We start from the raw sequence: 17746 nt of genomic DNA, 5'->3' as shown, positions 1-17746 counted from the left end.
AAGCTGAGGAAGGAGAGCTTCAGTCTGTGGGTGATGTTTCTGACTCAGGAAAGATACCCGACTCTGATATTTCTACATTTAAATTTAAGCTTGAACACCTCTGCGTGTTGCTCAGGGAGGTTTTAGCTGCTCTGAATGACTGTGATACAATTGCAGTGCCAGAGAAATTGTGTAGACTAGATAAATACTATGCAGTGCCGGTGTGTACTGATGTTTTTCCAATACCTAAAAGGTTTACAGAAATTATTAATAAGGAATGGGATAGACCAGGTGTGCCGTTCTCTCCCGCTCCTATTTTTAGAAAAATGTTTCCAATAGACGCCACCACATGGGACTTATGGCAGACAGTCCCTAAGGTGGAGGGAGCAGTTTCTACTCTAGCAAAGCGTACTACTATCCCTGTCGAGGACAGTTGTGCTTTTTTAGATCCAATGGATAAAAAATTAGGTTACCTTAAGAAAATGTTTATTCAACAAGGTTTTATCCTACAGCCCCTTGCATGCATTGCTCCTGTCACTGCTGCTTCATTCTGGTTTGAGTCTCTGGAAGAGGCTTTACAGGTAGCGACTCCATTGGATGACATACTTGGCAAGCTTAGAGCACTTAAGCTAGCCAATTCTTTTGTTTCTGATGCCATTGTTCATTTGACTAAACTAACGGCTAAGAATTCTGATTTTGCTATACAGGCAGGCAGGGCGCTATGGCTTAAATCATGGTCAGCTGACGTGACTTCAAAATCTAAGCTGCTTAACATTCCCTTCAAGGGGCAGACCCTATTCGGGCCTGGTTTGAAGGAAATTATTGCTGATATCACTGGAGGAAAAGGTCATGCCCTTCCTCAGGACAGGTCCAAATCTAGGGTCTAATTTTCATGCCTTTCGAGACTTCAAGGCAGGTGCGGCATCAACTTCCTCTAATGCAAGACAAGAGGGAACTTTTGCTCAGTCCAAGACGGTCTGGAGACCAAACCAGACCTGGAACAAAAGTAAGCAGGCCAAAAAGCCTGCTGCTGCTTCTAAGACAGCATGAAGGAACGGCCCCCTATCCTGTAACAGATCTAGTAGGGGGCAGACTTTCACTCTTCGCCCAGGCGTGGGCAAGAGATGTCCAGGATCCCTGGGCGTTGGAAATTATATCCCAGGGATATCTCCTGGACTTCAAAGCTTCCCCCCCAAAAGGGAGATTTCACCTTTCACAATTATCTGCAAACCAGATAAAGAGAGAGGCATTCTTACACTGTGTACGAGACCTCCTAGTTATGGGAGTGATCCATCCAATTCCAAAGCAGGGACAGGGTTTTTACTCAAATCTGTTTGTGGTTCCCAAAAGAGAGGGAACCTTCAGACCAATTTTGGATCTAAAGATCTTAAACAAATAAGATGGAAACTATCCGTACCATCCTACCTATGATCCAGGAGGGTCAATATATGCCTACAGTGGATTTAAAGGATGCTTATCTTCACATTCCGATACACAAAGATCATCATCGGTTTCTCAGGTTTGCCTTTCTAGACAGGCATTACCAGTTTGTAGCTCTTCCCTTTGGGTTAGCTACAGCCCCAAGAATCTTTACGAAGGTTCTAGGGTCGCTTCTGGCGGTCCTAAGGCCGAGGGGCATAGCAGTGGCCCCTTATTTAGACGACATCCTGATACAGGCGTCAATCTTCCAAATTGCCAAGTCTCATACGGACGTAGTACTGGCATTTCTGAGGTCGCATGGGTGGAAAGTGAACGAGGAAAAGTGTTCTCTATCCCCACTCACAAGAGTTTCCTTCCTAAGGACTCTGATAGATTCTGTAGAAATGAAAATTTACCTGACTGAGTCCAGGTTATCAAAGCTTCTAAATTCCTGCCGTGTTCTTCATTCCATTCCGCGCCCTTCGGTGGCTCAGTGGATGGAAGTAATCGGCTTAATGGTAGCGGCAATGGACATAGTGCCGTTTGCACGCTTACATCTCAGACCGCTGCAACTATGCATGCTCAGTCAGTGGAACGGGGATTACACAGATTTGTCCCCTCTACTAAATCTGGATCAAGAGACCAGGGATTCTCTTCTCTGGTGGCTATCTCGGGTCCATCTGTCCAAAGGTATGACCTTTCGCAGGCCAGATTGGACAATTGTAACAGATGCCAGCCTTCTAGGTTGGGGTGCAGTCTGGAACTCCCTAAAGGCTCAGGGATCGTGGACTCAGGAGGAGACACTCCTTCCAATAAATATTCTGGAACTAAGAGCGATATTCAATGCTCTTCAGGCTTGGCCTCAGTTAGCAACTCTGAGGTACATCAGATTTCAGTCGGACAACATCACGACTGTGGCTTACATCAACCATCAAGGGGGAACAAGAAGTTCCCTAGCGATGTTAGAAGTTTCAAAAATAATTCGCTGGGCAGAGATTCACTCTTGCCACCTATCAGCTATCCATATCCCAGGTATAGAGAACTGGGAGGCGGATTTTCTAGGTCGTCAGACTTTTCATCCGGGGGAGTGGGAACTCCATCCGGAGGGGTTTCCACCGTTTCCTCTGCTCCCTCGACTGATTGCCAAGATCAAGCAGGAGAGAGCATCAGTGATTTTGATAGCGCCTGCGTGGCCACGCAGGACCTGGTATGCAGATCTAGTGGACATGTCATCCTTTCCACCATGGACTCTGCCTCTGAGACAGGACCTTCTACTTCAGGGTCCTTTCAACCATCCAAATCTAATTTCTCTGAGTCTGACTGCCTGGAGATTGAACGCTTGATTTTATCAAAGCGTGGCTTCTCCCAGTCAGTCATTGATACCTTAATACAGGCACGAAAGCCTGTCACCAGGAAAATTTACCATAAGATATGGCGTAAATATCTTTATTGGTGTGAATCCAAGGGTTACTCATGGAGTAAGGTCAGGATTCCCAGGATATTATCCTTTCTCCAAGAAGGTTTGGAAAAAGGATTGTCAGCTAGTTCCTTAAAGGGACAGATTTCTGCTCTGTCTATTCTTTTGCACAAGCGTCTGGCAGATGTTCCAGACGTTCAGGCATTTTGTCAGGCTTTAGTTAGAATCAAGCCTGTGTTTAAACCTGTTGCTCCGCCATGGAGCTTAAATTTGGTTCTTAAGGTTCTTCAAGGAGTTCCGTTTGAACCTCTTCATTCCATAGATATCAAACTATTATCTTGGAAAGTTTTTTTTTTGGTAGCTATTTCCTCGGCTCGTAGAGTCTGAGTTATCTGCCTTACAATGTGATTCTCCTTATCTGATTTTCCATATGGATAAGGTAGTCCTGCGTACCAAATCAAGAGATTGTTGTTCCATCCTTGTGTCCTAATCCTTCTTCAAAGTAGGAACGTCTATTACACAATCTGGACGTGGTTCGTGCTTTAAAGTTTTACTTACAAGCTACTAAAGATTTTCGTCAAACATCCGCTTTGTTTGTTGTCTACTCTGGACAGAGGAGAGGTCAAAAGGCTTCGGCAACCTCTTTCTTTTTGGCTAAGAAGCATAATCCGCTTAGCCTATGAGACTGCTGGACAGCAGCCTCCTGAAAGGATTACAGCTCATTCTACTAGAGCTGTGGCTTCCACTTGGGCCTTTAAAAATGAGGCTTCTGTTGAACAGATTTGCAAGGCGGCGACTTGGTCTTTGCTTCATACTTTTCAAAATTCTACAAATTTGATACTTTTGCTTCTTCGGAGGCTATTTTTGGGAGAGAGGTTTTACAGGCAGTGGTACCTTCCGTTTAAGTACCTGCCCTGTCCCTCCCTTCATCCGTGTACTTTAGCTTTGGTATTGGTATCCCACAAGTAATGGATGATCCGTGGAATGGATACACCTTACAAGAGAAAAAACAATTTATGCTTACCTGATAAATTTATTTCTCTTGTGGTGTATCCAGTCCACTGCCCGCCCTGTCATTTTAAGGCAGGTCATTTTTAAATTTAAACTACAGTCACCACTGCACCCTATGGTTTCTCCTTTCTCTGTTTGTTTCGGTCGAATGACTGGATATGGCAGTTGGGGGAGGAGCTATATAGCAGCTCTGCTGTGGGTGATCCTCTTTTGGGAAGGAGAATATCCCACAAGTAATGGATGATCCGTGGACTGGATACACCACAAGAGAAATAAATTTATCAGGTAAGCATAAATTGTGTTATTTGAAATGCAAGAATCTAAGTTTAGATGCCGGCCCATTTTTGGTGAACAACCTGGGTTCAAAAAACAGTGTAGAGTGAGTGCACCTAAAAGATAAATTAATATATTTGTTTCGCTCAAAACCCTACAAAATGACAGTTGTTCCTTCAAACTTCTGTCTTAGGTAAAGATAAGGTAAACAGAGTGAGGGGAGCTGATTCGTGGTTAATATCACATTCAAAACTAGGATTTATACAATTAAAATTAGATGATAAACTAATTGTTCAATGATTTAAACAACTCTATTGTGTTAAAATAAATTATATTTATTTAAAATACACATAAAAGGTATAGAGCTCTGATACCATATAAGAAGTCATATACAATAAGAAAAATAATAGTACAATACAATAGGTAAAATCAATGAGTGTGTATATACAGGATAAGTAGGTTGTTAGCGTAACAACGTATAAATTAATTGTGAGATTGTTGATAATTGGACAGATCCGGTGTATCGATACGGTTTTTAACTCTTAAAATCTCTTAAATAGTCTTGCTATAACCGATCGTAGTTATAACTTTAGGGTGACTTTATTGGTGGATTAGTCTCTGCTGTTAAATTTGTGGGATAGTCCCAGGTACTCACGTTTGTGGAAGATGTCCAGAGATCGTTATGCCCTTTTGTGTGGGCTATGTTGACTGTTTCAGAGTACCAAAAAGAGTGATCAGCCTTTTTGTTGAAAAGGCGGAAGAACGGGGGTAGCGCAAAATTTTGCGTGTTTGTTGTAATGGAGAGAGCTTTTGTTTAGGGCTGCAACTAACGATTATTTTCATAATCGATTAATCGGCCGATTATTTTTTCGATTAATCGACTAATCGGATAAAAAGAGAATCAATAATAGTTTTCTATGTTTTAAATAAAATCCACATAATGAGTGTTACAAATATAAACTTCAGACGAAAACTTTACATTAACACAACTGTTTCTTCAATTTTTAAGCAGCAGAGCACAGTTTTATAATTAAACAAAACAAAACCACAAACTGTTTGAAAAGAGGTAGAACTAGAAAGAGTTAGACTATCACTGTTAATAACATTCTGTTATTCACTCTTTCAGAAACTTTGCATTGAAATGCAAAAATCTCAACTTGTCCACATGCTTCTGGCTAAGGCTGGTTCTCTGTTTGCAGCTATATTTCCTGCAGCAGAGAAAAGGCTGTTGAGGTGTATAAGTAGGGTTTTGCCAATTTCACCAAAGTGGGATATTTATCTTTGTTAGCTCTTCACTAATGCTAAGTGTTTTCTACCTTGGCAAGGGGCCTCTCAATAAAGTAACCCTTGACTTCATTCTAACATAAAAATATCTTGAATATCTATATGCAATGGTAAATAACCAGCTATAAGGTTAGGGGAAATATCTAGTCCGCCCTAAATAATAACGAATATATACTTATAAAGGTTGAATTTGGTACATATTATCACAATTTATTAAAAATATAAAAAAAACAAGATCAAAAGCGCTAAGGACTGTATATCAATAACAGGACAAAGCCTTACACATTTATTTATACAGTACATATAATCAGCAATAGCAAGCAATACGCTAATAATTGTGCAAACAGATAATAGTGCACATAAATTTAATTATCTCCCATCAATCTAGGGGCAAGGTGTAAACAACAAGCTTGCCACTATATCATGAAAAGCATACTTCCAAATCACCAGATTTAATATAAACAATCCAAATGATGACTATTATATCTGGGTTGCACATAAGCCAGGGGTAGTTGTAAACGTATACTGTCCTGAAAAGGTGAAAAGTAGACGTCCTTTAGGCTAAGGACATAACCATAAAACACAATACCATATGCAGGAGTTCATTGGAGTGAAGCAGCTGGTGTTGTGCACAGACCAACTAATTGCAAACCAACTAATCGATTAATCGATTATGAGATTCGTTGACAACTATTTTCATAATCGATTATTATCGATTATGCCGATTAGTTGTTGCAGCTCTACTTTTGTTTAGTGTGTATCACAGGTATATGAATTGTAACAAAGTCTCTTATGTTTAGTGTGTATGACAGGTATAAGAATCGTAACAAAGTCTCTTATATTTCACTATACGGTACACGTTTAGATACAGTATTTTTCCTTTAAAAAGTCCTTTTTATGTTAGTTGGAGTTTTAAGTAGCTTTCAAGAGGGTTTGCTGGAGTCTCCAAAAGACTTGTAGAATGTGATTAAAGTACCTCCTTGAGGTTTCACTGGAATGTTGGATAGATGAGTTGGTGTCCGTTGGTCTTTGAGACTGTATACCCTGTTTGTTTGTTTGGAGCTTTCTGTTACTCTCAATGGGGTTTGCTGGAGTCTCCAAAAGACTTGTGGTGATTTCGTTTAACGTGCTCCGGTTGACCGCTTTAGGGAAACTTTGATGCTTGTCAGTGTTTGGAAAACTATTTACCTTATTGCGGCCTTTCAAGGTATAGTGTTAGTCCCAAAGTGTCCGTTGCGCTTGCTAGGTTTGAGCGCTGTCGAGGTGTTGTGGCTTAATTGCCGACTTGTAGCTTCTAAGTATTATGACTTCTTGGTGATCACCCAAAATGCTGTTTTTAAAGCAAGTTTGGGTTTCACAGTGTGCAGGGCAAATCTACGCGTTTGATAAAGGCCGAGGCCGACAGCGCTCAAACCTAGCAAGGGCAACGGACACTTTGGGACTAACACTATACCTTGAAAGGCCGCAATAAGGTAAATAGTTTTCCAAACACTGACAAGCATCAAAGTTTCCCTAAAGCTGTCAACCGGAGCACGTTATAAAATGAAATCACCACAAGTCTTTTGGAGACTCCAGCAAACCCCATTGAGAGTAACAGAAAGCTCCAAACAAACAAACGTGGTATACAGTCTCAAAGACCAACGGACACCATCTCATCTATTCCAGCGAAACCTCAAGGAGGTACTTTAATCACATTCTACAAGTCTTTTGGAGACTCCAGCAAACCCTCTTGAAAGCTACTTAAAACTCCAACTAACATACAGGGTATACAGTCTCAAAGACCAACAGAAAGATTCGCCCTTCTTACCAGCACTTGCAAGAAACTTAAAGTAGGTGTCCAGCTGCGCACGTTTGAAAAGACTTTTTAAAGGAAAAACACTGTATCTAAACGTGTACCGTACAGTGAAATATAAGAGACTTTGTTACGATTCTTATGCTTACGATTCATATACCTGTGATACACACTAAACAAAAGCTCTCTCCATTACAACGAAACAACACGCAAAATTTTGCGCTATCCCCGCTCTTCCGCCTTTTCAACAAAAAGGCTGATCACTCTTTTTGGTACTCTGAAACAGTCAACATAGCCCACACAAAAGGGCATAACGCTCTCTGGACATCTTCCACAAACTTGAGTACCTGGGTCTAGCCCACAAATTTAACAGCAGAGACTAATCCACCAATAAAGTCACCCTAAAGTTATAACTACGATCGGTTATAGCAAGACTATTTAAGAGATTTTAAGAGTTAAAAACCGTATCGATACACCGGATCTGTCCAATTATCAACAATCTCACAATTAATTTATACGTTGTGGGGGCGGAGCTAACACTGGAGCTGAGCGGTCGCATCTCAAGGTGGCTCCGGCTGCACTATATACAAAATACTAATTTAGCGACCGCTCTAGCTCCCTTATTCCAATAACAGCTGGAATTAGCAAAGACAGAGGCATCAGAGATTTAAAATCCAATGGTGATATATCTCTTGGATGTAACCCTATCCCACCCATGTTGGTTTTGCAGATCAGAGTGCTAAGCAGCGGCCATTTTCCTTTTACCTACGCAGCAAAAAATTAGCGGGGAAAAACTGACTTTTTGAACTACATTATTTCTATGGCGACAGCTGCAGTGAAAAGCAATATGGAACCAGCGGTATATATACTCAGAGAACTTGGTAATCTCCTGGCCGGTTATCAGGCTGTATTTTCACACACGCTCAAGATGGCAGTTCAAGCGGTCGCTACGGATTCTACCACCTTGCACCATGTCTCCACAGTAGTTTGTGAAATGGATGGCGCCTTGGGGCCCCGGCAGCCATCATCCACCCTGCACGATCCATGGAGAAACATGGTAGTGAGCCCCGTGAACGCTGCTTTTCCAGCTGATCAGCCGGCTGATGTGTGGACTCAGGATGAGGCGGTGAGCATGTCTCCCCCCTGTCATGTAAATAGAACCATCGAGGCAGCGGTCTGTACCGTTCCTGCAACTGTCCAGATACCTCCTGTGCTTAGGGCTGGGAAATACCTTTACTCACTAACATGGCTGTTTGTTAGGGAGACCCTGGAGGGAGATCACCTACCTGCTGTTGCGGTGGAAGAGAACAGAGCAGGTCCATCACTAGGTTCAGAGTTAACAACTCCTAGAGGCATCGGCTAGATGAACTATCCGATAGATCCTTAAGCCCATTATGCTCTTTGTGGATCTAATGGAGATATTGGTTATTAGAAAGACTTGTTTGAATGTTGGCAATACACCTGGTCACACACACCGTTAGCCCTGTGTTTTAGGCAGGATACAATGCTAATCACCTTTTTTTATTATTACTGTTCCCTGTATACCTTATCCTATCATACTTGTTTGTCTTAAAGTTTAAGAATGTTGCGTGGGGTGAAGTGAATGACTGCTATCGTATCTGCTACCTTTATTCACATACTTGTAGTGCTCATAACGATCCCTGCTTTGTTTGCTTAAGGAATGATTATTTATATGATGGGGCATCATTCATGGGAATACCTGCACTCAATGTGGACAATTTATCTATGTTGGTTATATCTCTTTACAATGGGCTGTTGCATAAATGTGCTCTATTTAACTTAACCATGTTCTGGCTTACAAAGGTAGTTTGCATCTGAGCTATGCTGTTACATCTGGCTTTGATGCTATATCATGTCATAGGAGTACCTGAAGGATGAATGTTTTAGAAGTTCATATGCTTGATATTTTACTAAGTGGCACGGTCCTATTTTACAGATCGTGGTTCTTGGTTTAGTGTTCAATTGTTGCTCACTGGTAGAGGATGTAATTGCTAACTCTCACCACTGGAGGGGAGTCTTAGCTTGCTTATGCAGTGTTTCAAACCTGTACATATTTACTTTGCAAAACATCTGATTTGATACTTTCCTATGAAGATCCGTAGTTTTGAATCTCTGTAGCTATTAATGTAACAGCTGTGCTCCTTGCTATTCTTGTTTCCTGGGTCCCAATGATTGCAGTGGATTAAGGTATTTAATATATTTAGAACTAGGTTACAGTTTAATAAGGTTAATCCAGCTACATCGCCAATTGTTGTGAACATGTTTACTATTTGCCTCTCTATATTCTTAATATTGTTACCATATGTAAAGACATTATCTCTGTGCCCCAAGTATAACACATTGAGAGTAGCTCTAATTTAGCAGTTCTCTCTAGATATAAGTTTTAGTTACTGGGTGTCTTTAGTTCATAGTCTTTTTCTATATACTTTGGCCTGCAACATCTATATACCCAAGGCTTGTGTAATTAAAGTAGATAGATGAGCCACATTTTCCTCAGCTAAACTATACTCTCCATATAGTTTCTCTCTATACCTATACATACATACCTGTTATACCAAGTTTTCCTGTTGGAATTTTAACTGCTTATGGGGTACCTGACAAACCTTATCATTTTTGCTGTTAGCTTCTAATCTCTCATACCGCATATTGCTTGATACCGCTATAATGGAACTAACTATAGTCTATATAGTCTCATATATTTTGTTCTAAATTTTTATACTCTGGATAAGGAATACCCATATAGTCAGCTAGTTCAAGGTTAATACTCTAGTTTAGAGTTAATTTCTCTCTACTTTCCCTATAGCTATTCATATGCTTATAAGGCCATACACAGAGACATAATGAGCCCTCACCTACCTCGTTCAAGCAATCAACTATAGTAGCCGACCCAATTGCAATCTCTTACAGATGCTAGTGATCGACATACATAGAAATTACTCAGATGTTTTACAGGCTTCTCATGTATATCCTACCACCTCCTACCCCCCACCCCATATTATAAACCTCCTTTTATAGGAGGGTTAAATACGCGGTTCTCCTTGCAAATACCGCACCCCATTTCCCTTCTTCATTAGCAAAATCTTGCAGTTTGTCAAGATATTTAGAACGTTCCGAAACATAACAAAGTTTGAAGATGTAGCCTGAATATTCCTAAATGTTTCAGAAGCTTTTATCAGTTGAAAATTTTATTCTAATTTGCCATAGGTTCAAGAGAGACCATTTCTACCACTCTATTTCCTCTAGACATCATTTTAGATGACAGGAGTCCAAAAGTGGCTTCTTTTATTAGGAGAGGAAAATAATATAAAGCAGAAAATGAGGTTTCAGTTTTGCCTGTTACATATAAATATGGTGATGTTACTTTGGGTTTTCTCATGACAAATCTTTACCTGCATGTGACTATAGCATAGTTTTGAACTCTTAAGTAATGTCATAGTTTAAAAGAATGATTTTGAATACCTATGTAACATGTGTATTTGATGTTTTTTTTTGTCAATAACCTCAATAAAAAACTTATTTATAAAAAAAAAAAAAAACTTAAAAAAAAAAAAAAAAAAAAAAAAAAATTTATACGTTGTTACGCTAACAACCTACTTATCCTGTATATACACACTCATTGATTTTACCTATTGTATTGTACTATTATTTTTCTTATTTTTCTTATTGTATATGACTACTTATATGGTATCAGAGCTCTATACCTTTTATGTGTATTTTAAATAAATATATAATTTATTTTAACACAATAGAGTTGTTTAAATCATTGAACAATTAGTTTATCATCTAATTTTTAATTGTATAAATCCTAGTTTCTCCAACATTGGTGTGTCCGGTCCACGGCGTCATCCTTACTTGTGGGAATATCTCTTCCCCAACAGGAAATGGCAAAGAGTCCCAGCAAAGCTGGCCATATAGTCCCTCCTAGGCTCCGCCCACCCCAGTCATTCTCTTTGCCGTTGCACAGGCAACATCTCCACGGAGATGGTTAAGAGTATGTGGTGTTTAGTTGTAGTTTTTTATTCTACTATCAAGAGTTTGTTATTTTAAAATAGTGCTGGTATGTACTATTTACTCTGAAACAGAAAAGGATGAAGATTTCTGTTTGTGAGAGGAAGATGATTTTAGCAGACAGTAACTAAAATCCTTTGCTGTTTCCACATAGGACTGTTGAGATGAAGTAACTTCAGTTGGGGGAAACAGTTAGCAGACTTTTCTGCTTAAGGTATGACTAGCCATATTTCTAACAAGACTGTGTAATGCTGGAAGGCTGTCATTTCCCCTCATGGGGACCGGTAAGCCATTTTCTTAGTTTCAAACAGAATAAAGGGCTTAATATGGGCTATAAAACTGGTAGACACTTTTATGGGCTAAATCGATTGCTTTATTTGGACATTTTATACATGTTTATGCTGATAATTCACACTTATAAACTTGGGGAACGTTTTTTAACGTCAGGCACTATGTTAGACACCTTTTCCAGTCAGGGAGGGCCTTCCCAGTTGTAGGCTGAGCCTCATTTTCGCGCCATTACTGCGCAGTTGTTTTTGAGAGCAAGACATGCAGATGCATGTGGGAGGACCTGAAAGTAGTTGGAAAAGTTTCTAGAAGGCGTCATTTGGTATCGTATTCCCCTCTGGGCTTGGTAAAGTCACAGCAAAGGCTGTAGCTGGGACTATATAGGGGTTAAATTTGTAAACGGCTCCGGTTCCGTTATTTTAAGGGTTAAAGCTCTGAAAATTGGTATGCAATACTTTTAAGGCTTTAAGACACTGTGGTGAAATTTTGGTAAATTTTGAACAATTCCTTCATACTTTTTCACATATTCAGTAATAAAGTGTGCTCTGTTTAAAATTTAAAAAGACAGTAACGGTTTTGTTTTAAAACGTTTTTTGTGCTTTATTGACAAGTTTAAGTCTGTTTAACATGTCTGTGCCTTCGGATAAGCTATGTTCTATATGTATGAAAGCCAATGTGTCTCCCCATTCAAAATTGTGTGATAATTGTGCCATAGCGTCCAAACAAAGTAAGGACAGTACTGCCACAGATAATGAAAATGCCCAAGATGATTCCTCAAATGAGGGGAGTAGACATGATACTACATCATCTCCTACTGTGTCTACACCAGTTTTGCCCACGCAGGAGGCCCCTAGTACATCTAGCGCGCCAATGCTTATTACCATGCAACAATTGACGGCTGTAATGGATAACTCCATAGCAAATATTTTATCCAAAATGCCTGCATATCAGAGAAAGCGCGATTGCTCTGTTTTAAACACTGAAGAGCAGGAGGGCGCTGATGATAATTGTTCTCATACCCTCACACCAATCTGAAGTGGCCATAAGGGAGGTTTTGTCAGATGGGGAAATTTCAGATTCAGGAAAAATTTCTCAACAAGCTGAACCTGATGTTGTGACATTTAAATTTAAATTAGAACATCTCCGCGCACTACTTAAGGAGGTGTTATCTACTCTGGATGATTGTGACAACTTGGTCATTCCAGAGAAATTATGCAAGATGGACAAGTTTCTAGAGGTTCCGGTGCACCCCGACGCTTTCCCTATACCCAAGAGGGTGGCGGACATAGTGAATAAGGAGTGGGAGAAGCCCGGCATATCTTTTTGTTCCCCCCCTATATTTAAGAAATTATTTCCTATGGTCGACCCCAGAAAGGACTTATGGCAGACAGTCCCTAAGGTCGAGGGGGCAGTTTCTACTCTAAACAAGCGAACTACTATCCCTATCGAGGATAGTTGTGCTTTCAAAGATCCTATGGATAAAAAATTGGAAGGTTTGCTTAAAAAGATTTTTGTACAGCAGGGTTACCTTCTACAACCCATTTCGTGCATTGTTCCTGTCGCTACAGCAGCGTGGTTCTGGTTCGAGGAACTAGAAAAGTCGCTCAGTAGAGAGACTCCGTATGAGGAGGTTATGGACAGAGTTCACGCACTTAAGTTGGCTAACTTTTATTTCAGATGCCGCTTTGCAATTAGCTAGATTAGCGGCGAAAAATTCAGGGTTTGCAATTGTGGCGCGCAGAGCGCTTTGGCTAAAGTCTTGGTCAGCGGATGTATCATCCAAGACAAAATTGCTTAACATCCCTTTCAAAGGTAAAACTCTCTTTGGGCCAGAATTGAAAGAGATTATCTCAGACATCACTGGGGGAAAGGGCCACACCCTTCCACAAGATAGGCCTTTCAAGGCCAAGAATAAGTCTAATTTTCGTTCCTTTCGCAATTTCATGAACGGACCGGCCTCTAATTCTGCATCCTCTAAGCAAGAGGGTAATGCCTCACAGCCCAAACCAGCCTCGAAACCTATGCAAGGCTGGAACAAGGGTAAGCAGGCCAAGAAGCCTGCTGCTGCTAACAAAACAGCATGAAGGAGTAGCCCCCGATCCGGGACCGGATCTAGTAGGGTGCAGACTCTCTCTCTTTGCTCAGGCTTGGGCAAGAGATGTTCAGGATCCCTGGGCACTAGAAATAGTTTCTCAGGGTTATCTTCTGGAATACAAGGAACTACCCCCAAAGGGAAGGTTCCACATGTCTCACTTATCCATAAACCAAATAAAGAGACAGGCGTTCTTACATTGTGTAGAAGACCTGTTAAAGATGGGAGTGATACACCCTGTTCCAATGACGGAACAAGGAATGGGATTTTACTCAAATCTGTTCGTAGTTCCCAAAAAAGAGGGAACCTTCAGACCAATTCTGGATTTAAAGATCCTAAACAAATTTCTCAGGGTACCATCGTTCAAAATGGAAACCATTCGAACGATTCTACCCACTATCCAGGAAGGTCAATTTATGACTACCGTGGATCTAAAGGATGCGTACCTACATATTCCTATCCACAAAGAACATCATCAGTTCCTAAGGTTCGCCTTTCTGGACAAACATTACCAGTTTGTGGCCCTCCCATTCGGGTTAGCCACTGCTCCAAGGATTTTCACAAAGGTACTCCGGTCCCTTCTAGCGGTTCTAAGACCGAGGGGCATTGCAGTAGTACCGTACTTGGACGACATTCTAATACAAGCGTTGTCCCTTTCAAAAGCAAAGGCTCATACAGACATCGTTCTGGCCTTTCTCAGATCTCACGGATGGAAGGTGAACATAGAAAAGAGTTCTCTGTCTCCGTCAACAAGAGTTCCCTTCTTGGGAACAATAATAGACTCCTTAGAAATGAGGATTTTTCTGACAGATGTCAGAAAGTCAAAACTTCTAAGCACTTGTCAAATTCTTCACTCTGTTCCACGTCCTTCCATAGCTCAGTGCATGGAAGTAGTAGGGTTGATGGTTGCAGCAATGGACATAGTTCCTTTTGCACGAATTCATCTAAGACCATTACAACTGTGCATGCTGAAACAGTGGAATGGGGACTATACAGACTTGTCTCCAGTGATTCAAGTAGATCACAAGACCAGAGAGTCACTCCGTTGGTGGCTGACCCTGGACCATCTATCCCAGGGAATGAGCTTCCGCAGACCAGAGTGGGTCATTGTCACGACCGACGCCAGTCTAGTGGGCTGGGGCGCGGTCTGGGAATCCCTGAAAGCTCAGGGACTATGGTCTCGGGAAGAGTCTCTTCTCCCGATAAACATTCTGGAACTAAGAGCGATATTCAATGCTCTCAGGGCTTGGCCTCAGCTTGCAAAGGCCAGATTCATAAGATTCCAATCAGACAACATGACGACTGTTGCGTATATCAATCATCAGGGGGGAACAAGGAGTTCCCTAGCGATGAAAGAAGTGACCAAAATAATACAATGGGCGGAGGATCACTCCTGCCATCTATCTGCGATCCACATCCCAGGTGTGGAAAACTGGGAAGCGGATTATCTGAGTCGTCAGACTTTCCATCCTGGGGAGTGGGAACTCCACCTGGAGATCTTTGCCCAGTTGACTCAATTATGGGGCATTCCAGACATGGATTTGATGGCGTCTCGTCAGAACGTCAAGGTTCCTTGCTACGGGTCCAGATCCAGGGATCCCAAGGCGACTCTAGTGGATGCACTAGTAGCACCTTGGACCTTCAACCTAGCTTATGTGTTTCCACCGTTTCCTCTCATTCCCAGGCTGGTAGCCAGGATCAAACAGGAGAGGGCCTCGGTGATCTTGATAGCTCCTGCGTGGCCATGCAGGACTTGGTATGCAGACCTGGTGAATATGTCATCGGTTCCACCATGGAAGCTACCTTTGAGACAGGACCTTCTTGTTCAGGGTCCATTCGAACATCCAAATCTGGTCTCCCTCCAGCTGACGGCTTGGAGATTGAACGCTTGATTCTATCAAAGCGTGGGTTTTCAGATTCTGTGATAGATACTCTGGTTCAGGCCAGAAAACCGGTAACTAGAAAGATTTACCATAAAATATGGAAAAGATATATCTGTTGGTGTGAATCCAAGGGATTCCCATGGAATAAGATAAAAATTCCTAAGATTCTTTCCTTTCTGCAAGAAGGTTTGGATAAAGGATTATCTGCGAGCTCTCTAAAGGGACAGATTTCTGCTTTATCTGTCTTACTACACAAACGACTGGCAGCTGTGCCAGATGTTCAAGCATTTGTTCAGGCTCTGGTTAGGATCAAGCCTGTTTACAGACCTTTGACTCCTCCCTGGAGTCTAAATCTAGTTCTTTCAGTTCTTCAAGGGGTTCCGTTTGAACCTCTACATTCCATAGATATTAAGTTATTATCTTGGAAAGTTTTGTTTTTGGTTGCTATTTCTTCTGCTAGAAGAGTTTCAGAGTTATCTGCTCTGCAGTGTACTCCGCCCTATCTGGTGTTCCATTCAGATAAGGTTGTTTTGCGTACTAAGCCTGGTTTTCTTCCAAAGGTTGTTTCCAACAAGAATATTAACCAGGAGATAGTTGTACCTTCTTTGTGTCCGAAACCAGTTTCAAAGAAGGAACGTTTGCTACACAATTTAGATGTAGTCTGTGCTCTAAAATTCTACTTAGAAGCTACAAAAGAATTCAGACAAACATCTTTGTTTGTTGTCTATTCTGTTAAAAGGAGAGGTCAAAAAGCAACTTCTACCTCTTTCCTTTTGGCTTAAAAGCATCATCCGATTGGCTTATGAGACTGCCGGACGGCAGCCTCCTGAAAGAATCACAGCTCACTCCACTAGGGCTGTGGCTTCCACATGGGCCTTCAAGAACGAGGCTTCTGTTGATCAGATATGTAAGGCAGCGACTTGGTCTTCACTGCACACTTTTGCCAAATTTTACAAATTTGATACTTTTGCTTCTTCGGAGGCTATTTTTGGGAGAAAAGTTCTTCAAGCCGTGGTGCCTTCCGTTTAGTTAACCTGATTTGCTCCCTCCCTTCATCCGTGTCCTAAAGCTTTGGTATTGGTTCCCACAAGTAAGGATGACGCCGTGGACCGGACACACCAATGTTGGAGAAAACAGAATTTATGCTTACCTGATAAATTACTTTCTCCAACGGTGTGTCCGGTCCACGGCCCGCCCTGGTTTTTTTAATCAGGTCTGATGAATTATTTTCTCTAACTACAGTCACCACGGTACCATATGGTTTCTCCTATATATTTCCTCCTGTCCGTCGGTCGAATGACTGGGGTGGGCGGAGCCTAGGAGGGACTATATGGCCAGCTTTGCTGGGACTCTTTGCCATTTCCTGTTGGGGAAGAGATATTCCCACAAGTAAGGATGACGCCGTGGACCGGACACACCGTTGGAGTAAGTAATTTATCAGGTAAGCATAAATTCTGTTTTTGAATGTGATATTAACCACGTATCGGCTCCCCTCACTCTGTTTACCTTATCTGAACAACCTGGGTTGTCCTTGCTGATTGGTGGATAAATTCATCCACCAATAAAGAAAAGTACTGTCCAGAGTCTGAACCAAAAAAAGCTTTAATGCCTTTTTCAAATAAAGATAGCAAGAGAACAAAGAAAAAAAAATTATAATAGGAGTAAATTAGTAAGTTGCTTATAATTGCATGCTCTATCTGAATCATGAAATAAATCTACAACACATAAGGCTAAACCAAAGGACTTATCCCTCACAAATATCAGGCACATACTCATGGTAGCCTGCCCGGTTTAAATGTCCTCAAAGTCAACTCCTAGTCCCAGTGCTTTAATAGGACCTGTAACAGAGTATGGGCGTTGGCAAAAAAACAAACAACTCACGGCATGTTTTTCTATACTATTGAAACGCCGGGAGAAGAGAAAAGGCGCGCTCGTCCAAGGACCGCCCTTCGTGGGCGTTAACAACCAATAGCTCCCGGTCGACATGTTTATTATTGATAAAATGACCGCAGGTATATTACCCCAGAGACTTTTTACAACAAAAGTGCCCAATTAAGTCTGCAACAGGCGACATCAGTACAGACATCTCCCGGTCGGTATATCTTCTCTAAGAACCGACGGGAGATGTGATTACCACCATCGTAATGTGTATTACATATAGAGAGCCCTCTAGTGCCTGCGCTGGCTGTCGCATTTAGTCTCCTATGTAGCAGAGACATGTGATGCCAATAAAAATAAAGGGCTTCCTTATTCCATCTAAACAAAGCAAGTGCCTAACT

The 17746-nt window shown here is 41.4% G+C and overlaps 1 protein-coding gene across 1 annotated transcript in view; it reads left to right on the top strand.

Moving 5' to 3' along the window:
- BAHD1 (bromo adjacent homology domain containing 1) overlaps positions 1-17746 on the top strand; it is a 509383-nt gene that overhangs the window by 296142 nt on the left and 195495 nt on the right. The window lies entirely within an intron of this gene.

This window comes from Bombina bombina, chromosome 1 (assembly GCF_027579735.1).
Source record: "Bombina bombina isolate aBomBom1 chromosome 1, aBomBom1.pri, whole genome shotgun sequence".
Taxonomy (NCBI): Eukaryota; Metazoa; Chordata; class Amphibia; order Anura; family Bombinatoridae; genus Bombina; species Bombina bombina.
Note: the sequence above shows the minus strand (reverse complement) of the source record. Positions and strands in the feature narration are given on the sequence as shown.